Here is a 21,695-nt window from a genome sequence, read left to right as displayed (position 1 = left end):
ACATCTGCCAAGCTTCATCTCTACCAAAATAAGAAACGGGGTGGTCCCCTGCGTGCCTGCTAAATTGCCTGTCTTTCTCTTCTCCACGGTCTGAGAGTGAATGTGCCCTCCCTGGTGGTCTAGTGGCTAGGATTCGGCGCTCTCACCGCCGCGGCCCGGGTTCGATTCCCGGTCAGGGAACGTGCTTTTGACTTCCGGTTGCCTTTTCACCGGGTTCTGCGCAACGTTGGCTTTGAAGGCAAGGATCGCAGCACCCCCAAGCAAAAAGCTCCACTGCCTCCAGGCCATCGACCTAAGGTTGGCCTGCTAAATTGCTGTCCTGCGCCCCGCCAACAGAGCAATCAGAACCTTGTGCAGACACCCAACGTGTGGGAGGAGGAGTAAAAACACGATCGAACCAGCCAGGAGTCGAACCTAGAATCTTCTGATCCGTAGTCAGACGCGTTATCCATTGCGCCACTGGTCCTACAATAACATTCTGGCAATAATTTTTTTTAGAAGACAGCTGGATTCTGGAGATTAGCATGCACATCTGCCAAGCTTCATCTTTACCAAAATGGGAAACGGGGTGGTCCCCCACGTGCCTGTCTTTGAAATGACGCTCCCTCGGAAGAACCCATGAAACACAGCATGGAGAGGCTACAATAAGGGCAATAGAGTGTCAGAAGTTGGATTCGAACCCGCCATTGTGTGCGTGCCTTGTTGGCGCAGTTAGGCAGCGCGTCAGTCTCATAATCTGAAGGTCGTGAGTTCGAGCCTCACACGGGGCACAGCGTCTTTTTGTCGACTAGTTTGCGACGTTAGCCCCTGTTCTCTTCTGCACAGTGTGCCGGGTATCCACGGTCTGAGAGTGAATGTGCCCTCCCTGGTGGTCTAGTGGGTAGGATTCGGCGCTCTCACCGCCGCGGCCCGGGTTCGATTCCCGGTCAGGGAATGTGCTTTTGACGTCCGCTTGCCTTTTCACCGGGTTCTGCGCAAAGTTGGCTTCGAAGGCAAGGATCACAGCACCCCCAAGCAAAAAAGCTCCACTGCCTCCAGGCTATCGACCTAAGGTTGGCCTGCTAAATTGCTGTCCTGCGCTCCGCCAATAGAGCAATCAGAACCTTCTGCAGACACCCAACGTGTGGGAGGAAGGAGTAAAAACACAAACAAACCAGCCAGGAGTCGAACCTAGAATCGTCTGATCCATGGTCAGACGCGTTATCCATTGCACCACTGGTCCTACAACAAGATTTGGCAGTCATTTTTTTAAAAGACAGCTGGATTCTGGAGATCGGCATGCACATCTGCCAAGCTTCATCTCTACCAAAATTAGAAACGGGGTGGTCCCCCGCGTGCCTGCTAAATTGCCTGTCTTTCTCCTCTCCACGGTCTGAGAGTGAATGTGCTCTCCCTGGTGGTCTAGTGGCTAGGATTCGGCGGTCTCACCGCCGCGGCCCGGGTTCGATTCCCGGTCAGGGAACGTGCTTTTGACGTCCGCTTGCCTTTTCACTGGGTTCTGCGCAACGTTGGCTTCGAAGGCAAGGATCGCAGCATCCCCAAGCAAAAAAGCTCCACTGCCTCCAGGCCATCGACCTAAGGTTGGCCTGCTAAATTGCTGTTCTGCGCTCCGCCAATAGAGCAATCAGAACCTTGTGCAGACACCCAACGTGTGGGAGGGAGGAGTAAAAACACGATGGAAACAGCCAGGAGTCGAACCTAGAATCTTCTGATCCGTAGTCAGACGCATTATCCATTGCGCCACTGGTCCTACAACAAGATTTTGGCAGTCATTTTTTAAAAAAACAGCTGGATCCTGGAGATCGGCATGCACATCTGCCAAGCTTCATCTTTACCAAAATGGGAAACGGGGTGGTCCCCCACGTGCCTGTCTTTGAAATGACGCTCCCTCGGAAGAACCCATGAAACACAGCATGGAGGGGCTACAATAAGGGCAATAGAGTGTCAGAAGTTGGATTCGAACCCGCTATTGTGTGCGTGCCTCGTTGGCGCAGTTAGGCAGCGCGTCAGTCTCATAATCTGAAGGTCGTGAGTTCGAGCCTCACACGGGGCACAGCGACTTTTTGTCAACTAGTTTGCGACATTAGCCCCTGTTCTCTTCTGCACAGTGTGCCGGGCATCCATGGTCTGAGAGTGAATGTGCCCTCCCTGGTGGTCTAGTGGCTAGGATTTGGCGCTCTCACCGCCGCGGCCCCGGTTCGATTCCCGGTCAGGGAATGTGCTTTTGACGTCCGCTTGCCTTTTCACCGGGTTCAGCGCAAAGTTGGCTTCGAAGGCAAGGATCGCAGCACCCCCAAGCAAAAAAGCTCCACTGCCTCCAGGCCATCGACCAAAGGTTGGCCTGCTAAATTGCTGTCCTGCGCTCCGCCAATAGAGCAATCAGAACCTTGTGCAGACACCCAACGTGTGGGAGGGAGGAGTAAAAATACAGAAACAAACCAGCCAGGAGTCGAACCTAGAATCGTCTGATCCATGGTCAGACGCGTTATCCATTGCACCACTGGTCCTACAACAAGATTTCGCAGTCATTTTTTTAAAAGACAGCTGGATTCTGGAGATCGGCATGCACATCTGCCAAGCTTCATCTCTACCAAAATAAGAAACGGGGTGGTCCCCCGCGTGCCTGCTAAATTGCCTGTCTGTCTCTTCTCCACGGTCTGAGAGTGAATTTGCCCTCCCTGGTGGTCTAGTGGCTAGGATTCGGCGCTCTCACCGCCGCGGCCCGGGTTCGATTCCCGGTCAGGGAATGTGCTTTTGACGTCCGCTTGCCTTTTCACCGGGTTCTGCGCAAAGTTGGCTTCGAGGGCAAGGATCGCAGCACCCCCAAGCAAAAAAGCTCCACTGCCTCCAGGCCATCGACCTAAGGTTGGCCTGCCAAATTGCTGTCCTGCGCTCCGCCAATAGAGCAATCAGAACCTTGTGCCGACACCCAACGTGTGGGAGGAAGGAGTAAAAACACGAACAAACCAGCCAGGAGTCGAACCTAGAATCGTCTGATCCATGGTCAGACGCGTTATCCATTGCACCACTGGTCCTACAAGAAGATTTGGCAGTCATTTTTTTAAAAGACAGCTGGATTCTGGAGATCGGCATGCACATCTGCCAAGCTTCATCTCTACCAAAATAAGAAACGGGGTGGTCCCCCACGTGCCTGTCTTTGAAATGACGCTCCCTCGGAAGAACCCATGAAACACAGCATGGAGAGGCTACAATAAGGGCAATAGAGTGTCAGAAGTTGGATTCGAACCCGCCATTGCGTTTGTGCCTCGTTGGCGCAGTTAGGCAGCGCGTCAGTCTCATAATCTGAAGGTCGTGAGTTCGAGCCTCACACGGGGCACAGTGACTTTTTGTCAACTAGTTTGCGACATTAGCCCCTGTTCTCTTCTGCACAGTGTGCCGGGCATCCATGGTCTGAGAGTGAATGTGCCCTCCCTGGTGGTCTAGTGGCTAGCATTTGGCGCTCTCACCGCCGCGGCCCTGGTTCGATTCCCTGTCAGGGAATGTGCTTTTGACGTCCGCTTGCCTTTTCACCGGGTTCTGCGCAAAGTTGGCTTCGAAGGCAAGGATCGCAGCACCCCCAAGCAAAAAAGCTCCACTGCCTCCAGGCCATCGACCTAAGGTTGGCCTGCTAAATTGCTGTCCTGCGCTCCGCCAATAGAGCAATCAGAACCTTGTGCAGACACCCAACGTGTGGGAGGGAGGAGTAAAAACACGAACAAACCAGCCAGGAGTCGAACCTAGAATCGTCTGATCCATGGTCAGACGCGTTATCCATTGCACCACTGGTCCTACAACAAGATTTCGCAGTCATTTTTTTAAAAGACAGCTGGATTCTGGAAATCGGCATGCACATCTGCCAAGCTTCATCTCTACCAAAATAAGAAATGGGGTGGTCCCCCGCGTGCCTGCTAAATTGCCTGTCTGTCTCTTCTCCACGGTCTGAGAGTGAATTTGCCCTCCCTGGTGGTCTAGTGGCTAGGATTCGGCGCTCTTACCGCCGCGGCCCGGGTTCGATTCCCGGTCAGGGAACGTGCTTTTGACGTCCGCTTGCCTTTTCACCGGGTTTTGCGCAACGTTGGCTTCGAAGGCAAGGATCGCAGCACCCCAAAGCAAAAAAGCTCCACTGCCTCCAGGCCATCGTCCTAAGGTTGGCCTGCTAAATTGCTGTACTGCGCTCCGCCAATAGAGCAATCAGAACCTTGTGCAGACACCCAACGTGTGGGAGGGAGGAGTAAAAACATGAACAAACCAGCCAGGAGTCGAACCTAGACTTTTTGTCGACTAGTTTGCGACGTTAGCCCCTGTTCTCTTCTGCACAGTGTGCCGGGCATCCACAGTCTGAGAGTGAATGTGCCCTCCCTGGTGGTCTAGTGGCTAGGATTCGGCGCTCTCACTGCCGCGGGCCGGGTTCGTTCCCGGTCAGGGAATGTGCTTTTGACGTCCGCTTGCCTTTTCACCGGGTTCTGCGCAAAGTTGGCTTCGAGGGCAAGGATCGCAGCACCCCCAAGCAAAAAAGCTCCACTGCCTCCAGGCCATCGACCTAAGGTTGGCCTGATAAATTGCTGTCCTGCGCTCCACCAATAGAGCAATCAGAACCTTGTGCAGACACCCAACATGTGGGAGGAAGGAGTAAAAACACGAACAAACCAGCCAGGAGTCAAACCTAGAATCGTCTGATCCATGGTCAGACGCGTTATCCATTGCATCACTGGTCCTACAACAAGATTTGGCAGTCATTTTTTTAAAAGACAGCTGGATTCTGGAGATCGGCATGCACATCTGCCAAGCTTCATCTCTACCAAAATAAGAAACGGGGTGGTCCCCCGCGTGCCTGCTAAATTGCCTGTCTTTCTCTTTTCCACGGTCTGAGAGTGAATGTGCCCTCCCTGGTGGTCTAGTGGCTAGGATTCGGCGCTCTCACCGCCGCGGCCCGGGTTTGATTCCCGGTCAGGGAACGTGCTTTTGACGTCCGCTTGCCTTTTCACCGGGTTCTGCGCAACGTTGGCTTCGAGGGCAAGGATCGCAGCACCCCCAAGCAAAAAAGCTCCACTGCCTCCAGGCCATCGACCTAAGGTTGGCCTGCCAAATTGCTGTCCTGCGCTCCGCCAATAGAGCAATCAGAACCTTGTGCCAACACCCAACGTGTGGGAGGAAGGAGTAAAAACACGAACAAACCAGCCAGGAGTCGAACCTAGAATCGTCTGATCCATGGTCAGACGCGTTATCCATTGCACCACTGGTCCTACAAGAAGATTTGGCAGTCATTTTTTTAAAAGACAGCTGGATTCTGGAGATCGGCATGCACATCTGCCAAGCTTCATCTCTACCAAAATAAGAGACGGGGTGGTCCCCCGCGTGCCTGCTAAATTGCCTGTCTTTCTCTTCTCCACGGTCTGAGAGTGAATGTGCCCTCCCTGGTGGTCTAGTGGCTAGGATTCGGCGCTCTCACCGCCGCGGCCCGGGTTCGATTCCCGGTCAGGGAACGTGCTTTTGACGTCCACTTGCCTTTTCACCGGGTTCTGCGCAACGTTGGCTTCGAGGGCAGGGATCGCAGCACCCCCAAGCAAAAAAGCTCCACTGCCTCCAGGCCATCGACCTAAGGTTGGCCTGCTAAATTGCTGTCCTGCGCTCCGCCAATAGAGCAATCAGAACCTTGTGCAGACACCCAACGTGTGGGAGGAAGGAGTAAAAACACGAACAAACCAGCCAGGAGTCGAACCTAGAATCGTCTGAACCATAGTCAGACGCGTTATCCATTGCACCACTGGTCCTACGACAAGATTTCGCAGTCATTTTTTTAAAAGACAGCTGCATTCTGGAGATCGGCATGCACATCTGCCAAGCTTCATCTTTACCAAAATGGGAAACGGGGTGGTCCCCCACGTGCCTGTCTTTGAAGTGACGCTCCCTCGGAAGAACCCATGAAACACAGCATGGAGAGGCTACAATAAGGGCAATAGAGTGTCAGAAGTTGGATTCGAACCCGCCATTGTGTGTGTGCCTCGTTGGCGCAGTTAGGCAGCGCGTCAGTCTCATAATCTGAAGGTCGTGAGTTCGAGCCTCACACGGGGCACGGCGACTTTTTGTCAACTAGTTTGCGACATTAGCCCCTGTTCTCTTCTGCACAGTGTGCCGGGCATCCATGGTCTGAGAGTGAATGTGCCCTCCCTGGTGGTCTAGTGGCTAGGATTTGGCGCTCTCACCGCCGCGGCCCTGGTTCGATTCCCGGTCAGGGAATGTGCTTTTGACGTCCGCTTGCCTTTTCACCGGGTTCTGCGCAAAGTTGGCTTCGAAGGCAAGGATCGCAGCACCCCCAAGCAAAAAAGCTCCACTGCCTCCAGGCAATCGACCTAAGGTTGGCCTGCTAAATTGCTGTCCTGCGCTCCGCCAATAGAGCAATCAGAACCTTGTGCAGACACCCAACGTGTGGGAGGGAGGAGTAAAAACACGAACAAACCAGCCAGGAGTCGAACCTAGAATCGTCTGATCCATGGTCAGACGCGTTATCCATTGCACCACTGGTCCTACAACAAGATTTCGCAGTCATTTTTTTAAAAGACAGCTGGATTCTGGAGATCGGCATGCACATCTGCCAAGCTTCATCTCTACCAAAATAAGAAATGGGGTGGTCCCCCGCGTGCCTGCTAAATTGCCTGTCTGTCTCTTCTCCACGGTCTGAGAGTGAATTTGCCCTCCCTGGTGGTCTAGTGGCTAGGATTCGGCGCTCTCACCGCCGCGGCCCGGGTTCGATTCCCGGTCAGGGAACGTGCTTTTGACGTCCGCTTGCCTTTTCACCGGGTTTTGCGCAACGTTGGCTTCGAAGGCAAGGATCGCAGCACCCCCAAGCAAAAAAGCTCCACTGCCTCCAGGCCATCGTCCTAAGGTTGGCCTGCTAAATTGCTGTACTGCGTTCCGCCAATAGAGCAATCAGAACCTTGTGCAGACACCCATCGTGTGGGAGGGAGGAGTAAAAACATGAACAAACCAGCCAGGAGTCGAACCTAGACTTTTTGTCGACTAGTTTGCGACGTTAGCCCCTGTTCTCTTCTGCACAGTGTGCCGGGCATCCACAGTCTGAGAGTGAATGTGCCCTCCCTGGTGGTCTAGTGGCTAGGATTCGGCGCTCTCACTGCCGCGGGCCGGGTTCGTTCCCGGTCAGGGAATGTGCTTTTGACGTCCGCTTGCCTTTTCACCGGGTTCTGCGCAAAGTTGGCTTCGAGGGCAAAGATCGCAGCACCCCCAAGCAAAAAAGCTCCACTGCCTCCAGGCCATCGACCTAAGGTTGGCCTGATAAATTGCTGTCCTGCGCTCCACCAATAGAGCAATCAGAACCTTGTGCAGACACCCAACATGTGGGAGGAAGGAGTAAAAACACGAACAAACCAGCCAGGAGTCGAACCTAGAATCGTCTGATCCATGGTCAGACGCGTTATCCATTGCATCACTGGTCCTACAACAAGATTTGGCAGTCATTTTTTTAAAAGACAGCTGGATTCTGGAGATCGGCATGCACATCTGCCAAGCTTCATCTCTACCAAAATAAGAAACGGGGTGGTCCCCCGCGTGCCTGCTAAATTGCCGGTCTTTCTCTTCTCCACGGTCTGAGAGTGAATGTGCCCTCCCTGGTGGTCTAGTGGCTAAGATTCGGCGCTCTCACCGCCGCGGCCCGGGTTCGATTCCCGGTCAGGGAACGTGCTTTTGACGTCCGCTTGCCTTTTCACCGGGTTCTGCGCAACGTTGGCTTCGAGGGCAAGGATCGAAGCACCCCCAAGCAAAAAAGCTCCACTGCCTCCAGGCCATCGACCTAAGGTTGGCCTGCCAAATTGCTGTCCTGCGCTCTGCCAATAGAGCAATCAGAACCTTGTGCAGACACCCAACGTGTGGGAGGAAGGAGTAAAAACACGAACAAACCAGCCAGGAGTCGAACCTAGAATCGTCTGATCCATGGTCAGACGCGTTATTCATTGCACCACTGGTCCTACAACAAGATTTCGCAGTCATTTTTTTAAAAGACAGCTGCATTCTGGAGATCGGCATGCACATCTGCCAAGCTTCATCTTTACCAAAATGGGAAACGGGGTGGTCCCCCACGTGCCTGTCTTTGAAATGACGCTCCCTCGGAAGAACCCATGAAACACAGCATGGAGAGGCTACAATAAGGGCAATAGAGTGTCACAAGTTGGATTCGAACCCGCCATTGTGTGCGTGCCTCGTTGGCGCAGTTAGGCAGCGCGTCAGTCTCATAATCTGAAGGTCGTGAGTTTGAGCCTCACATGGGGCACAGCGACTTTTTGTCAACTAGTTTGCGACATTAGCCCCTGTTCTCTTCTGCACAGTGTGCCGGGCATCCATGGTCTGAGAGTGAATGTGCCCTCCCTGGTGGTCTAGTGGCTAGGATTTGGCGCTCTCACCGCCGCGGCCCCGGTTCGATTCCCGGTCAGGGAATGTGCTTTTGACGTCCGCTTGCCTTTTCACCGGGTTCTGCGCAAAGTTGGCTTCGAAGGCAAGGATCGCAGCACCCCCAAGCAAAAAAGCTCCACTGCCTCCAGGCCATCGACCTAAGGTTAGCCTGCTAAATTGCTGTCCTGCGCTCCGCCAATAGAGCAATCAGAACCTTGTGCAGACACCCAACGTGTGGGAGGGAGGAGTAAAAATACAGAAACAAACCAGCCAGGAGTCGAACCTAGAATCGTCTGATCCATGGTCAGACGCGTTATCCATTGCACCACTGGTCCTACAACAAGATTTCGCAGTCATTTTTTTAAAAGACAGCTGGATTCTGGAGATCGGCATGCACATCTGCCAAGCTTCATCTCTACCAAAATAAGAAACGGGGTGGTCCCCCGCGTGCCTGCTAAATTGCCTGTCTGTCTCTTCTCCACGGTCTGAGAGTGAATGTGCCCTCCCTGGTGGTCTAGTGGCTAGGATTCGGCGCTCTCACCGCTGCGTCCCGGGTTCGATTCCCGGTCAGGGAATGTGCTTTTGACGTCCGTTTGCCTTTTCACCGGGTTCTGCGCAAAGTTGGCTTCGAGGGCAAGGATCGCAGCACCCCCAATCAAAAAAGCTCCACTGCCTCCAGGCCATCGACCTAAGGTTGGCCTGCCAAATTGCTGTCCTGCGCTCCGCCAATAGAGCAATCAGAACCTTGTGCAGACACCCAACGTGTGGGAGGAAGGAGTAAAAACACGAACAAACCAGCCAGGAGTCGAACCTAGAATCGTCTGATCCATGGTCAGACGCGTTATCCATTGCACCACTGGTCCTACAAGAAGATTTGGCAGTCATTTTTTTAAAAGACAGCTGGATTCTGGAGATCGGCATGCACATCTGCCAAGCTTCATCTCTACCAAAATAAGAAATGGGGTGGTCCCCCGCGTGCCTGCTAAATTGCCTGTCTTTCTCTTCTCCACGGTCTGAGAGTGAATGTGCCCTCCCTGGTGGTCTAGTGCAGGGATTCCCAAAGTGTGGTACGCGCACCCCCAGGGGTACGCGAGCTGCCACCGGGGGGTGCGCGAGTGGAAAAATCTAATGGCGGTCTGGTTCTTTAAGTGGGATTTTTCCATACAATAAATGAATAAAAAACATGAACAGTAAACATTTCCTTTGTAATCGCTTTTATTTTAAATAAAAAAAACTATACTTTTAGTTTTTGATAGAAACGTAGAAGACAGCTGCTGTCTTTTTCTACGCACTGCTCTTCTGTTATGCACTGCAGCCGCTATATGCGCGTCAACTCGTTTCATTCATTCCATATATATTATAAATATGTAGCCTGACGTTGTCATACTCAATTCTAGTCAGAATTTGAGTCTGATGTCGCTCCACTGAGCTAAAATTATGAGGCGTGTCTCAACCGAAAAATGCCTCTGCACTCAATTGGATAGACCTACGACCAATCAGAGCAACGGAGTGTGTGATGTTGAAATGGCGTCTTTAGCAGCCTGACCGAACTGCTAGTAATTTCGCTACAATGACACTAACATTGTGATTATACTAAGTCTGAGTTAGCGAATGTACATCAACACCTACTATGTTTACAACATTTCGTTTATATCACAACATGAAGTATTTACTAAGTCATGGAGTATGACTATCTCTTACCATTTGTACGTTAGGTGAACTTCATCCACGACGATACCCTACGTTGGCTTGAAAATATTGGAGCCTAGCATGTCCCTCCAATTATTCAGCAACCACGACTCCGGGCTTCCGAAAAGAAGCTGGCAACGACCGCTAATTATATCCATCTCGTCGTGCACGCAGAGTTGCATCGCTATGATAAGGTTGCCCATTTCAGTTGCGACCAACCTTTGCCGAATCCCATAGGAAGGACGGCAAAAACATCAACAAATGCCCTGCTCGCGTTTCTCTGTTCCTCTTTTAACATCAATGCTCTGTCGATATCTGTTAGAACAGACTCAATGTCAGAATCCACACATCTGAACTCTACAGCGGCAGCCATTCAACACACGCGCTCTTTGGTGACGTGGTTCATTACGTTACTGTCGTTTATCTGTCAATCATCGTATAAAGCCCGCCCTCACAATTTGATTCGTCGGCCTGTTTTGATATTCTCATAGTAGCTCCTCAACGGTGAATCCCCAGACCGATCTTCCCCGTATTTCAAATCGTGGTGGGCGGGGCTAAGATCGGCTGGCACCCAGGCTAATAAATATGCTTAACTGGCTGAAATCAGGGAAACTGTCAAGTGGGACGTCTTATGATAAAGTTGTTAGTCACGAAGGAGGAGAGGGACCAAGAGAGAGAGACTTTTTTCTATGGCAAAAATAGAAATAATCAAATGGGACGAGACATGGGTGCGTCTAATGCACAGGAAACACGAGCAATGTGCTTTCATGCATGGTAGCGAGACTGGCAATTAATTTTTATAATAAAATACATAAATACTTACAAAGACACTGTAGAGAACTTATTAAAAGCTTTCATTTAATTTTGTTTGAAACTTGAGCTGTTATAATGAATCTGCAAACTATTATACACCTTTTGTGCGAACTGTAAAGGCTTTTGTGAAAGTGTTTGATGGGTCTGCATGTGACGCACGCATCTTGAGGGAGAGCGCACTGGTAAACATGAGGAAAGCTCTCATATGTCATCTATTAGCTGGCGGCAGTAAGTGTACGTTTCTTACCATAGTAAACTCGAATGGCGTCTAAATATTAAACACATACACGGGGGCGCGCATCATCTACGCTGAGCGTAGCTGCGTCTAGTCGTAGTTTCAGATGGTGCAACAGGCGTAAATATTTTTCACAATGTCAGACGTAGCTCGACGTAGGACTTACACCCAACTTCTTTACGTCCGGCTGGTGAAACCAGCCCCTGGTTATTTTGCACATGATTAAACATGAGTATTTATGGCGAGTCTTTATTTTATTTTTGAAGTGGGGTTTGGGGGTGCGCCAACCCGGTCGGGACATAGACGGGGGTGCGCAGGAAAAAAAGTTTGGGAACCGCTGGTCTAGTGGCTAGGATTCGGCGCTCTCACTGCCGCGGGCCGGGTTCGATTCCCGGTCAGGGAATGTGCTTTTGACGTCCGCTTGCCTTTTCACCGGGTTCTGCGCAAAGTTGGCTTCGAGGGCAAGGATCGCAGCACCCCCAAGCAAAAAAGCTCCACTGCCTCCAGGCCATCGACCTAAGGTTGGCCTGATAAATTGCTGTCCTGCGCTCCACCAATAGAGCAATCAGAACCTTGTGCAGACACCCAACATGTGGGAGGAAGGAGTAAAAACACGAACAAACCAGCCAGGAGTCGAACCTAGAATCGTCTGATCCATGGTCAGACGCGTTATCCATTGCATCACTGGTCCTACAACAAGATTTGGCAGTCATTTTTTTAAAAGACAGCTGGATTCTGGAGATCGGCATGCACATCTGCCAAGCTTCATCTCTACCAAAATAAGAAACGGGGTGGTCCCCCGCGTGCCTGCTAAATTGCCTGTCTTTCTCTTCTACACGGTCTGAGAGTGAATGTGCCCTCCCTGGTGGTCTAGTGGCTAGGATTCGGCGCTCTCACCGCCGCGGCCCGGGTTCGATTCCCGGTCAGGGAACGTGCTTTTGACGTCCGCTTGCCTTTTCACCGGGTTCTGCGCAACGTTGGCTTCGAGGGCAAGGATCGCAGCACCCCCAAGCAAAAAAGCTCCACTGCCTCCAGGCCATCGACCTAAGGTTGGCCTGCCAAATTGCTGTCCTGCGCTCCGCCAATAGAGCAATCAGAACCTTGTGCAGACACCCAACGTGTGGGAGGAAGGAGTAAAAACACGAACAAACCAGCCAGGAGTCGAACCTAGAATCATCTGATCCATGGTCAGACGCGTTATCCATTGCACCACTGGTCCTACAACAAGATTTCGCAGTCATTTTTTTAAAAGACAGCTGGATTCTGGAGATCGGCATGCACATCTGCCAAGCTTCATCTCTACCAAAATAAGAAACGGGGTGGTCCCCCGCGTGCCTGCTAAATTGCCTGTCTGTCTCTTCTCCACGGTCTGAGAGTGAATGTGCCCTCCCTGGTGGTCTAGTGGCTAGGATTCGGCGCTCTCACCGTGTGGGAGGGAGGAGTAAAAACATGAACAAACCAGCCAGGAGTCGAACCTAGAATCGTCTGATCCATGGTCAGACGCGTTATCCATTGCACCACTGGTCCTACAACAAGATTTTGCAGTCATTTTTTTAAAAGACAGCTGGATTCTGGAGATCGGCATGCACATCTGCCAAGCTTCATCTCTACCAAAATAAGAAATGGGGTGGTCCCCCGCGTGCCTGCTAAATTGCCTGTCTGTCACTTCTCCACGGTCTGAGAGTGAATTTGCCCTCCCTGGTGGTCTAGTGGCTAGGATTCGGCGCTCTCACCGCCGCGGCCCGGGTTCGATTCCCGGTCAGGGAACGTGCTTTTGACGTCCGCTTGCCTTTTCACCGGGTTCTGCGCAAAGTTGGCTTCGAGGGCCAGGATCGCAGCACCCCCAAGCAAAAAAGCTCAACTGCCTCCAGGCCATCGACCTAAGGTTGGCCTGCCAAATTGCTGTCCTGCACTCCGCCAATAGAGCAATCAGAACCTTGTGCCGACACCCAACGTGTGGGAGGAAGGAGTAAAAACACGAACAAACCAGCCAGGAGTCGAACCTAGAATCGTCTGATCCATGGTCAGACGCGTTATCCATTGCACCACTGGTCCTACAAGAAGATTTGGCAGTCATTTTTTTAAAAGACAGCTGGATTCTGGAGATCGGCATGCACATCTGCCAAGCTTCATCTCTACCAAAATAAGAAATGGGGTGATCCCCCGCGTGCCTGCTAAATTGCCTGTCTTTCTCTTCTCCACGGTCTGAGAGTGAATGTGCCCTCCCTGGTGGTCTAGTGGCTAGGATTCGGCGCTCTCACCGCCGCGGCCCGGGTTCGATTCCCGGTCAGGGAACGTGCTTTTGACGTCCGCTTGCCTTTTCACCGGGTTCTGCGCAACGTTGGCTTCGAGGGCAAGGATCGCAGCACCCCCAAGCAAAAAAGCTCCACTGCCTCCAGGCCATCGACCTAAGGTTGGCCTGCTTAATTGCTGTCCTGCGCTCCGCCAATAGAGCAATCAGAACCTTGTGCAGACACCCAACGTGTGGGAGGAAGGAGTAAAAACACGAACAAACCAGCCAGGAGTCGAACCTAGAATCGTCGGATCCATAGTCAGACGCGTTATCCATTGCACCACTGGTCCTACAACAAGATTTCGCAGTCATTTTTTTAAAAGACAGCTGCATTCTGGAGATCGGCATGCACATCTGCCAAGCTTCATCTTTACCAAAATGGGAAACGGGGTGGTCCCCCACGTGCCTGTCTTTGAAATGACGCTCCCTCGGAAGAACGCATGAAACACAGCATGGAGAGGCTACAATAAGGGCAATAGAGTGTCAGAAGTTAGATTCGAACCCGCCATTGTGTGTGTGCCTCGTTGGCGCAGTTAGGCAGCGCGTCAGTCTCATAATCTGAAGGTCGTGAGTTCGAGCCTCACACGGGGCACAGTGACTTTTTGTCAACTAGTTTGCGACATTAGCCCCTGTTCTCTTCTGCACAGTGTGCCGGGCATCCATGGTCTGAGAGTGAATGTGCCCTCCCTGGTGGTCTAGTGGCTAGGATTCGGCGCTCTCACCGCCGCGGCCCGGGTTCGATTCCCGGTCAGGGAATGCGCTTTTGACGTCCGCTTGCCTTTTCACCGGGTTCTGCGCAACGTTGGCTTCGAGGGCAAGGATCGCAGCACCCCCAAGCAAAAAAGCTCCACTGCCTCCAGGCCATCGACCTAAGGTTGGCCTGCCGAATTGCTGTCCTGCGCTCCGCCAATAGAGCAATCAGAACCTTGTGCAGACACCCAACGTGTGGGAGGGAGGAGTAAAAACACGATCGAACCAGCCAGGAGTCGAACCTAGAATCTTCTGATCCGTAGTCAGACCCGTTATCCATTCCGCCACTGGTCCTACAATAAGGTTCTGGCAATCATTTTTTTGAGAAGACAGCTGGACTCTGGAGATTAGCATGCACATCTGCCAAGCTTCAGCTTTAACAAAATGGGAAACGGGGTGGTCCCCCACGTGCCTGTCTTTGAAATGACGCTCCCTCGGAAGAACCCATGAAACACAGCATGGAGAGGCTACAATACGGGCAATAGAGTGTCAGCAGTTGGATTCCAACCCGCCATTGTGTGCGTGCCTCGTTGGCGCAGTTAGGCAGCGCGTCAGTCTCATAATCTGAAGGTTGTGAGTTCGAGCCTCACACGGGGCACAGCGACTTTTTGTCAACTAGTTTGCGACATTAGCCCCTGTTCTCTTCTGCACAGTGTGCCGGGCATCCATGGTCTGAGAGTGAATGTGCCCTCCCTGGTGGTCTAGTGGCTAGGATTTGGCGCTCTCACCGCCGCGGCCCCGATTCGATTCCCGGTCAGGGAATGTGCTTTTGACGTCCGCTTGCCTTTTCACCGGGTTCTGCGCAAAGTTGGCTTCGAAGGCAAGGATCGCAGCACCCCCAAGCAAAAAAGCTCCACTGCCTCCAGGCCATCGACCTAAGGTTGGCCTGCTAAATTGCTGTCCTGCGCTCCGCCAATAGAGCAATCAGAACCTTGTGCAGACACCCAACGTGTGGGAGGGAGGAGTAAAAACACGAACAAACCAGCCAGGAGTCGAACCTAGAATCGTCTGATCCATGGTCAGACGCGTTATCCATTGCACCACTGGTCCTACAACAAGATTTCGCAGTCATTTTTTTAAAAGACAGCTGGATTCTGGAGATCGGCATGCACATCTGCCAAGCTTCATCTCTACCAAAATAAGAAACGGGGTGGTCCCCCGCGTGCCTGCTAAATTGCCTGTCTTTCTCTTCTCCACGGTCTGAGAGTGAATTTGCCCTCCCTGGTGGTCTAGTGGATAGGATTCGGCGCTCTCACCGCCGCGGCCGGGTTCGATTCCCGGTCAGGGAATGTGCTTTTGACTTCCGCTTGCCTTTTCACCGGGTTCTGCGCAAAGTTGGCTTCGAGAGCAAGGATCGCAGCACCCCCAAGCAAAAAAGCTCCACTGCCTCCAGGCCATCGACCTAAGGTTGGCCTGCTAAATTGCAGTCCTGCGCTCCGCCAATAGAGCAATCAGAACTTTGTGCAGACACCCAACGTGTGGGAGGAAGAAGTAAAAACACGAACAAACCAGCCAGGAGTCGAACCTAGAATCGTCTGATCCATGGTCAGACGCGTTATCCATTGCACCACTGGTCCTACAACAAGATTTGGCAGTCATTTTTTTAAAAGACAGCTGCATTCTGGAGATCGGCATGCACATCTGCCAAGCTTCATCTCTACCAAAATAAGAAACGGGGTGGTCCCCCGCGTGCCTGCTAAATTGCCTGTCTTTCTCTTCTCCATGGTCTGAGAGTGAATGTGCCCTCCCTGGTGGTCTAGTGGCTAGGATTCGGCGCTCTCACCGCCGCGGCCCGGGTTCGATTCCCGGTCAGGGAACGTGCTTTTGACGTCCGGTTGCCTTTTCACCGGGTTCTGCGCAACGTTGGCTTTGAAGGCAAGGATCGCAGCACCCCCAAGCAAAAAGCTCCACTGCCTCCAGGCCATCGACCTAAGGTTGGCCGGCTAAATTGCTGTCCTGCGCCCCGCCAACAGAGCAATCAGAACCTTGTGCAGACACCCAACGTGTGGGAGGAGGAGTAAAAACACGATCGAACCAGCCAGGAGTCGAACCTAGAATCTTCTGATCCGTAGTCAGACGCGTTATCCATTGCGCCACTAGTCCTACAATAACATTCTGGCAATAATTTTTTTTAGAAGACAGCTGGATTCTGGAGATTAGCATGCACATCTGCCAAGCTTCATCTTTACCAAAATGGGAAACGGGGTGGTCCCCCACGTGCCTGTCTTTGAAATGACGCTCCCTCGGAAGAACCCATGAAACACAGCATGGAGAGGCTACAATAAGGGCAATAGAGTGTCAGAAGTTGGATTCGAACCCACCATTGTGTGCGTGCCTCGTTGGCGCAGTTAGGCAGCGCGTCAGTCTCATAATCTGAAGGTCGTGAGTTCGAGCCTCACACGGGGCACAGCGACTTTTTGTCAACTAGTTTGCGACATTAGCCCCTGTTCTCTTCTGCACAGTGTGCCGGGCATCCATGGTCTGAGAGTGAATGTGCCCTCCCTGGTGGTCTAGTGGCTAGGATTTGGCGCTCTCACCGCCGCGGCCCCGGTTCGATTCCTGGTCAGGGAATGTGCTTTTGACGTCCGCTTGCCTTTTCACCAGGTTCTGCGCAAAGTTGGCTTCGAAGGCAAGGATCGCAGCACCCCCAAGCAAAAAAGCTCCACTGCCTCCAGGCCATCGACCTAAGGTTGGCCTGCTAAATTGCTGTCCTGCGCTCCGCCAATCGAGCAATCAGAACCTTGTGCAGACACCCAACGTGTGGGAGGGAGGAGTAAAAACACGAACAAACCAGCCAGGAGTCGAACCTAGAATCGTCTGATCCATGGTCAGACGCGTTATCCATTGCACCACTGGTCCTACAACAAGATTTCGCAGTCATTTTTTTAAAAGACAGCTGGATTCTGGAGATCGGCATGCACATCTGCCAAGCTTCATCTCTACCAAAATAAGAAACGGGGTGGTCCCCCGCGTGCCTGCTAAATTGCCTGTCTGTCTCTTCTCCACGGTCTGAGAGTGAATTTGCCCTCCCTGGTGGTCTAGTGGCTAGGATTCGGCGCTCTCACCGCCGCGGCCCGGGTTCGATTCCCGGTCAGGGAATGTGCTTTTGACTTCCGCTTGCCTTTTCACCGGGTTCTCGGAAAGTTGGCTTCGAGAGCAAGGATCGCAGCACCCCCAAGCAAAAAAGCTCCACTGCCTCCAGGCCATCGACCTAAGGTTGGCCTGCTAAATTGCTGTCCTGCGCTCCGCCAATAGAGCAATCAGAACCTTGTGCAGACACCCAACGTGTGGGAGGAAGGAGTAAAAACACGAACAAACCAGCCAGGAGTCCAACCTAGAATCGTCTGATCCATGGTCAGACGCGTTATCCATTGCACCACTGGTCCTACAACAAGATTTGGCAGTCATTTTTTTAAAAGACAGCTGCATTCTGGAGATCGGCATGCACATCTGCCAAGCTTCATCTCTACCAAAATAAGAAACGGGGTGGTCCCCCGCGTGCCTGCTAAATTGCCTGTCTTTCTCTTCTCCACGGTCTGAGAGTGAATGTGCCCTCCCTGGTGGTCTAGTGGCTAGGATTCGGCGCTCTCACCGCCGCGGCCCGGGTTCGATTCCCGGTCAGGGAACGTGCTTTTGACGTCCGGTTGCCTTTTCACCGGGTTCTGCGCAACGTTGGCTTTGAAGGCAAGGATCGCAGCACCCCCAAGCAAAAAGCTCCACTGCCTCCAGGCCATCGACCTAAGGTTGGCTGGCTAAATTGCTGTCCTGCGCCCCGCCAACAGAGCAATCAGAACCTTGTGCAGACACCCAACGTGTGGGAGGAGGAGTAAAATCACGATCGAACCAGCCAGGAGTCGAACCTAGAATCTTCTGATCCGTAGTCAGACGCGTTATCCATTGCGCCACTGGTCCTACAATAACATTCTGGCAATAATTTTTTTTAGAAGACAGCTGGATTCTGGAGATTAGCATGCACATCTGCCAAGCTTCATCTTTACCAAAATGGGAAACGGGGTGGTCCCCACGTGCCTGTCTTTGAAATGACGCTCCCTCGGAAGAACCCATGAAACACAGCATGGAGAGGCTACAATAAGGGCAATAGAGTGTCAGAAGTTGGATTCGAACCCGCCATTGTGTGCGTGCCTCGTTGGCGCAGTTAGGCAGCGCGTCAGTCTCATAATCTGAAGGTCGTGAGTTCGAGCCTCACACGGGGCACAGCGACTTTTTGTCAACTAGTTTGCGACATTAGCCCCTGTTCTCTTCTGCACAGTGTGCCGGGCATCCATGGTCTGAGAGTGAATGTGCCCTCCCTGGTGGTCTAGTGGCTAGGATTTGGCGCTCTCACCGCCGCGGCCCCGGTTCGATTCCCGGTCAGGGAATGTGCTTTTGACGTCCGCTTGCCTTTTCACCGGGTTCTGCGCAAAGTTGGCTTCGAAGGCAAGGATCGCAGCACCCCCAAGCAAAAAAGCTCCACTGCCTCCAGGCCATCGACCTAAGGTTGGCCTGCTAAATTGCTGTCCTGCGCTCCGCCAATAGAGCAATCAGAACCTTGTGCAGACACCCAACGTGTGGGAGGGAGGAGTAAAAACACGAACAAATCAGCCAGGAGTCGAACCTAGAATCGTCTGATCCATGGTCAGACGCGTTATCCATTGCACCACTGGTCCTACAACAAGATTTCGCAGTCATTTTTTTAAAAGACAGCTGGATTCTGGAGATCGGCATGCACATCTGCCAAGCTTCATCTCTACCAAAATAAGAAACGGGGTGGTCCCCCGCGTGCCTGCTAAATTGCCTGTCTGTCTCTTCTCCACGGTCTGAGAGTGAATTTGCCCTCCCTGGTGGTCTAGTGGCTAGGATTCGGCGCTCTCACCGCCGCGGCCCGGGTTCGATTCCCGGTCAGGGAATGTGCTTTTGACTTCCGCTTGCCTTTTCACCGGGTTCTCGGAAAGTTGGCTTCGAGAGCAAGGATCGCAGCACCCCCAAGCAAAAAAGCTCCACTGCCTCCAGGCCATCGACCTAAGGTTGGCCTGCTAAATTGCTGTCCTGCGCTCCGCCAATAGAGCAATCAGAACCTTGTGCAGACACCCAACGTGTGGGAGGAAGGAGTAAAAACACGAACAAACCAGCCAGGAGTCCAACCTAGAATCGTCTGATCCATGGTCAGACGCGTTATCCATTGCACCACTGGTCCTACAACAAGATTTGGCAGTCATTTTTTTAAAAGACAGCTGCATTCTGGAGATCGGCATGCACATCTGCCAAGCTTCATCTCTACCAAAATAAGAAACGGGGTGGTCCCCCGCGTGCCTGCTAAATTGCCTGTCTTTCTCTTCTCCACGGTCTGAGAGTGAATGTGCCCTCCCTGGTGGTCTAGTGGCTAGGATTCGGCGCTCTCACCGCCGCGGCCCGGGTTCGATTCCCGGTCAGGGAACGTGCTTTTGACGTCCGGTTGCCTTTTCACCGGGTTCTGCGCAACGTTGGCTTTGAAGGCAAGGATCGCAGCACCCCCAAGCAAAAAGCTCCACTGCCTCCAGGCCATCGACCTAAGGTTGGCTGGCTAAATTGCTGTCCTGCGCCCCGCCAACAGAGCAATCAGAACCTTGTGCAGACACCCAACGTGTGGGAGGAGGAGTAAAAACACGATCGAACCAGCCAGGAGTCGAACCTAGAATCTTCTGATCCGTAGTCAGACGCGTTATCCATTGCGCCACTGGTCCTACAATAACATTCTGGCAATAATTTTTTTTAGAAGACAGCTGGATTCTGGAGATTAGCATGCACATCTGCCAAGCTTCATCTTTACCAAAATGGGAAACGGGGTGGTCCCCACGTGCCTGTCTTTGAAATGACGCTCCCTCGGAAGAACCCATGAAACACAGCATGGAGAGGCTACAATAAGGGCAATAGAGTGTCAGAAGTTGGATTCGAACCCGCCATTGTGTGCGTGCCTCGTTGGCGCAGTTAGGCAGCGCGTCAGTCTCATAATCTGAAGGTCGTGAGTTCGAGCCTCACACGGGGCACAGCGACTTTTTGTCAACTAGTTTGCGACATTAGCCCCTGTTCTCTTCTGCACAGTGTGCCGGGCATCCATGGTCTGAGAGTGAATGTGCCCTCCCTGGTGGTCTAGTGGCTAGGATTTGGCGCTCTCACCGCCGCGGCCCCGGTTCGATTCCCGGTCAGGGAATGTGCTTTTGACGTCCGCTTGCCTTTTCACCGGGTTCTGCGCAAAGTTGGCTTCGAAGGCAAGGATCGCAGCACCCCCAAGCAAAAAAGCTCCACTGCCTCCAGGCCATCGACCTAAGGTTGGCCTGCTAAATTGCTGTCCTGCGCTCCGCCAATAGAGCAATCAGAACCTTGTGCAGACACCCAACGTGTGGGAGGGAGGAGTAAAAACACGAACAAATCAGCCAGGAGTCGAACCTAGAATCGTCTGATCCATGGTCAGACGCGTTATCCATTGCACCACTGGTCCTACAACAAGATTTCGCAGTCATTTTTTTAAAAGACAGCTGGATTCTGGAGATCGGCATGCACATCTGCCAAGCTTCATCTCTACCAAAATAAGAAACGGGGTGGTCCCCCGCGTGCCTGCTAAATTGCCTGTCTGTCTCTTCTCCACGGTCTGAGAGTGAATTTGCCCTCCCTGGTGGTCTAGTGGCTAGGATTCGGCGCTCTCACCGCCGCGGCCCGGGTTCGATTCCCGGTCAGGGAATGTGCTTTTGACTTCCGCTTGCCTTTTCACCGGGTTCTGCGCAAAGTTGGCTTCGAGAGCAAGGATCGCAGCACCCCCAAGCAAAAAAGCTCCACTGCCTCCAGGCCATCGACCTAAGGTTGGCCTGCTAAATTGCTGTCCTGCGCTCTGCCAATAGAGCAATCAGAACCTTGTGCAGACACCCAACGTGTGGGAGGAGGAGTAAAAACACGATCGAACCAGCCAGGAGTCGAACCTAGAATCTTCTGATCCGTAGTCAGACGCGTTATCCATTGCGCCACTGGTCCTACAATAACATTCTGGCAATAATTTTTTTTAGAAGACAGCTGGATTCTGGAGATTAGCATGCACATCTGCCAAGCTTCATCTTTACCAAAATGGGAAACAGGGTGGTCCCCCACGTGCCTGTCTTTGAAATGACGCTCCCTCGGAAGAACCCATGAAACACAGCATGGAGAGGCTACAATAAGGGCAATAGAGTGTCAGAAGTTGGATTCGAACCCGCCATTGTGTGCGTGCCTCGTTGGCGCAGTTAGGCAGCGCGTCAGTCTCATAATCTGAAGGTCGTGAGTTCGAGCCTCACACGGGGCACAGCGACTTTTTGTCAACTAGTTTGCGACATTAGCCCCTGTTCTCTTCTGCACAGTGTGCCGGGCATCCATGGTCTGAGAGTGAATGTGCCCTCCCTGGTGGTCTAGTGGCTAGGATTTGGCGCTCTCACCGCCGCGGCCCCGATTCGATTCCCGGTCAGGGAATGTGCTTTTGACGTCCGCTTGCCTTTTCACCGGGTTCTGCGCAAA

At 52.5% G+C, this 21,695-nt stretch overlaps 30 non-coding genes across 30 annotated transcripts; 25 read left to right on the top strand and 5 right to left on the bottom strand.

Annotated features, from left to right (window-relative positions):
* The first annotated feature begins 108 nt into the window (after positions 1-108).
* On the top strand, positions 109-180 carry trnae-cuc (transfer RNA glutamic acid (anticodon CUC)). Its single transcript has one exon. It is a non-coding gene; the product is annotated as a tRNA-Glu (tRNA).
* A 213-nt stretch (positions 181-393) lies between these two features.
* On the bottom strand, positions 394-466 carry trnar-acg (transfer RNA arginine (anticodon ACG)). The gene has a single exon. It is a non-coding gene; the product is annotated as a tRNA-Arg (tRNA).
* Positions 467-696: 230 nt separating this feature from the next.
* trnam-cau (transfer RNA methionine (anticodon CAU)) lies at positions 697-770 on the top strand. The gene has a single exon. It is a non-coding gene; the product is annotated as a tRNA-Met (tRNA).
* A 92-nt stretch (positions 771-862) lies between these two features.
* On the top strand, positions 863-934 carry trnae-cuc (transfer RNA glutamic acid (anticodon CUC)). Its single transcript has one exon. It is a non-coding gene; the product is annotated as a tRNA-Glu (tRNA).
* Positions 935-1,979: 1,045 nt separating this feature from the next.
* On the top strand, positions 1,980-2,053 carry trnam-cau (transfer RNA methionine (anticodon CAU)). The gene has a single exon. It is a non-coding gene; the product is annotated as a tRNA-Met (tRNA).
* Positions 2,054-2,675: 622 nt separating this feature from the next.
* Positions 2,676-2,747, top strand: trnae-cuc (transfer RNA glutamic acid (anticodon CUC)). Its single transcript has one exon. It is a non-coding gene; the product is annotated as a tRNA-Glu (tRNA).
* Positions 2,748-3,263: 516 nt separating this feature from the next.
* trnam-cau (transfer RNA methionine (anticodon CAU)) lies at positions 3,264-3,337 on the top strand. Its single transcript has one exon. It is a non-coding gene; the product is annotated as a tRNA-Met (tRNA).
* Positions 3,338-5,411: 2,074 nt separating this feature from the next.
* trnae-cuc (transfer RNA glutamic acid (anticodon CUC)) lies at positions 5,412-5,483 on the top strand. The gene has a single exon. It is a non-coding gene; the product is annotated as a tRNA-Glu (tRNA).
* A 516-nt stretch (positions 5,484-5,999) lies between these two features.
* Positions 6,000-6,073, top strand: trnam-cau (transfer RNA methionine (anticodon CAU)). The gene has a single exon. It is a non-coding gene; the product is annotated as a tRNA-Met (tRNA).
* A 620-nt stretch (positions 6,074-6,693) lies between these two features.
* On the top strand, positions 6,694-6,765 carry trnae-cuc (transfer RNA glutamic acid (anticodon CUC)). The gene has a single exon. It is a non-coding gene; the product is annotated as a tRNA-Glu (tRNA).
* A 5,231-nt stretch (positions 6,766-11,996) lies between these two features.
* trnae-cuc (transfer RNA glutamic acid (anticodon CUC)) lies at positions 11,997-12,068 on the top strand. The gene has a single exon. It is a non-coding gene; the product is annotated as a tRNA-Glu (tRNA).
* A 764-nt stretch (positions 12,069-12,832) lies between these two features.
* On the top strand, positions 12,833-12,904 carry trnae-cuc (transfer RNA glutamic acid (anticodon CUC)). The gene has a single exon. It is a non-coding gene; the product is annotated as a tRNA-Glu (tRNA).
* Positions 12,905-13,360: 456 nt separating this feature from the next.
* On the top strand, positions 13,361-13,432 carry trnae-cuc (transfer RNA glutamic acid (anticodon CUC)). Its single transcript has one exon. It is a non-coding gene; the product is annotated as a tRNA-Glu (tRNA).
* A 516-nt stretch (positions 13,433-13,948) lies between these two features.
* Positions 13,949-14,022, top strand: trnam-cau (transfer RNA methionine (anticodon CAU)). Its single transcript has one exon. It is a non-coding gene; the product is annotated as a tRNA-Met (tRNA).
* Positions 14,023-14,114: 92 nt separating this feature from the next.
* On the top strand, positions 14,115-14,186 carry trnae-cuc (transfer RNA glutamic acid (anticodon CUC)). The gene has a single exon. It is a non-coding gene; the product is annotated as a tRNA-Glu (tRNA).
* A 518-nt stretch (positions 14,187-14,704) lies between these two features.
* On the top strand, positions 14,705-14,778 carry trnam-cau (transfer RNA methionine (anticodon CAU)). The gene has a single exon. It is a non-coding gene; the product is annotated as a tRNA-Met (tRNA).
* A 1,147-nt stretch (positions 14,779-15,925) lies between these two features.
* trnae-cuc (transfer RNA glutamic acid (anticodon CUC)) lies at positions 15,926-15,997 on the top strand. Its single transcript has one exon. It is a non-coding gene; the product is annotated as a tRNA-Glu (tRNA).
* Positions 15,998-16,210: 213 nt separating this feature from the next.
* Positions 16,211-16,283, bottom strand: trnar-acg (transfer RNA arginine (anticodon ACG)). The gene has a single exon. It is a non-coding gene; the product is annotated as a tRNA-Arg (tRNA).
* Positions 16,284-16,513: 230 nt separating this feature from the next.
* trnam-cau (transfer RNA methionine (anticodon CAU)) lies at positions 16,514-16,587 on the top strand. Its single transcript has one exon. It is a non-coding gene; the product is annotated as a tRNA-Met (tRNA).
* Positions 16,588-17,207: 620 nt separating this feature from the next.
* On the top strand, positions 17,208-17,279 carry trnae-cuc (transfer RNA glutamic acid (anticodon CUC)). Its single transcript has one exon. It is a non-coding gene; the product is annotated as a tRNA-Glu (tRNA).
* Positions 17,280-17,734: 455 nt separating this feature from the next.
* On the top strand, positions 17,735-17,806 carry trnae-cuc (transfer RNA glutamic acid (anticodon CUC)). The gene has a single exon. It is a non-coding gene; the product is annotated as a tRNA-Glu (tRNA).
* Positions 17,807-18,019: 213 nt separating this feature from the next.
* trnar-acg (transfer RNA arginine (anticodon ACG)) lies at positions 18,020-18,092 on the bottom strand. The gene has a single exon. It is a non-coding gene; the product is annotated as a tRNA-Arg (tRNA).
* Positions 18,093-18,321: 229 nt separating this feature from the next.
* Positions 18,322-18,395, top strand: trnam-cau (transfer RNA methionine (anticodon CAU)). Its single transcript has one exon. It is a non-coding gene; the product is annotated as a tRNA-Met (tRNA).
* Positions 18,396-19,015: 620 nt separating this feature from the next.
* trnae-cuc (transfer RNA glutamic acid (anticodon CUC)) lies at positions 19,016-19,087 on the top strand. The gene has a single exon. It is a non-coding gene; the product is annotated as a tRNA-Glu (tRNA).
* Positions 19,088-19,542: 455 nt separating this feature from the next.
* trnae-cuc (transfer RNA glutamic acid (anticodon CUC)) lies at positions 19,543-19,614 on the top strand. Its single transcript has one exon. It is a non-coding gene; the product is annotated as a tRNA-Glu (tRNA).
* Positions 19,615-19,827: 213 nt separating this feature from the next.
* trnar-acg (transfer RNA arginine (anticodon ACG)) lies at positions 19,828-19,900 on the bottom strand. Its single transcript has one exon. It is a non-coding gene; the product is annotated as a tRNA-Arg (tRNA).
* A 229-nt stretch (positions 19,901-20,129) lies between these two features.
* trnam-cau (transfer RNA methionine (anticodon CAU)) lies at positions 20,130-20,203 on the top strand. The gene has a single exon. It is a non-coding gene; the product is annotated as a tRNA-Met (tRNA).
* Positions 20,204-20,823: 620 nt separating this feature from the next.
* trnae-cuc (transfer RNA glutamic acid (anticodon CUC)) lies at positions 20,824-20,895 on the top strand. Its single transcript has one exon. It is a non-coding gene; the product is annotated as a tRNA-Glu (tRNA).
* Positions 20,896-21,109: 214 nt separating this feature from the next.
* Positions 21,110-21,182, bottom strand: trnar-acg (transfer RNA arginine (anticodon ACG)). Its single transcript has one exon. It is a non-coding gene; the product is annotated as a tRNA-Arg (tRNA).
* Positions 21,183-21,412: 230 nt separating this feature from the next.
* Positions 21,413-21,486, top strand: trnam-cau (transfer RNA methionine (anticodon CAU)). The gene has a single exon. It is a non-coding gene; the product is annotated as a tRNA-Met (tRNA).
* The last annotated feature ends 209 nt before the right edge of the window (positions 21,487-21,695 follow it).

The sequence above is a fragment of the Misgurnus anguillicaudatus genome, chromosome 4 (genome assembly GCF_027580225.2).
Source record: "Misgurnus anguillicaudatus chromosome 4, ASM2758022v2, whole genome shotgun sequence".
NCBI lineage: Eukaryota > Metazoa > Chordata > Actinopteri > Cypriniformes > Cobitidae > Misgurnus > Misgurnus anguillicaudatus.
This window is presented reverse-complemented; position numbering and strand designations above follow the sequence as displayed.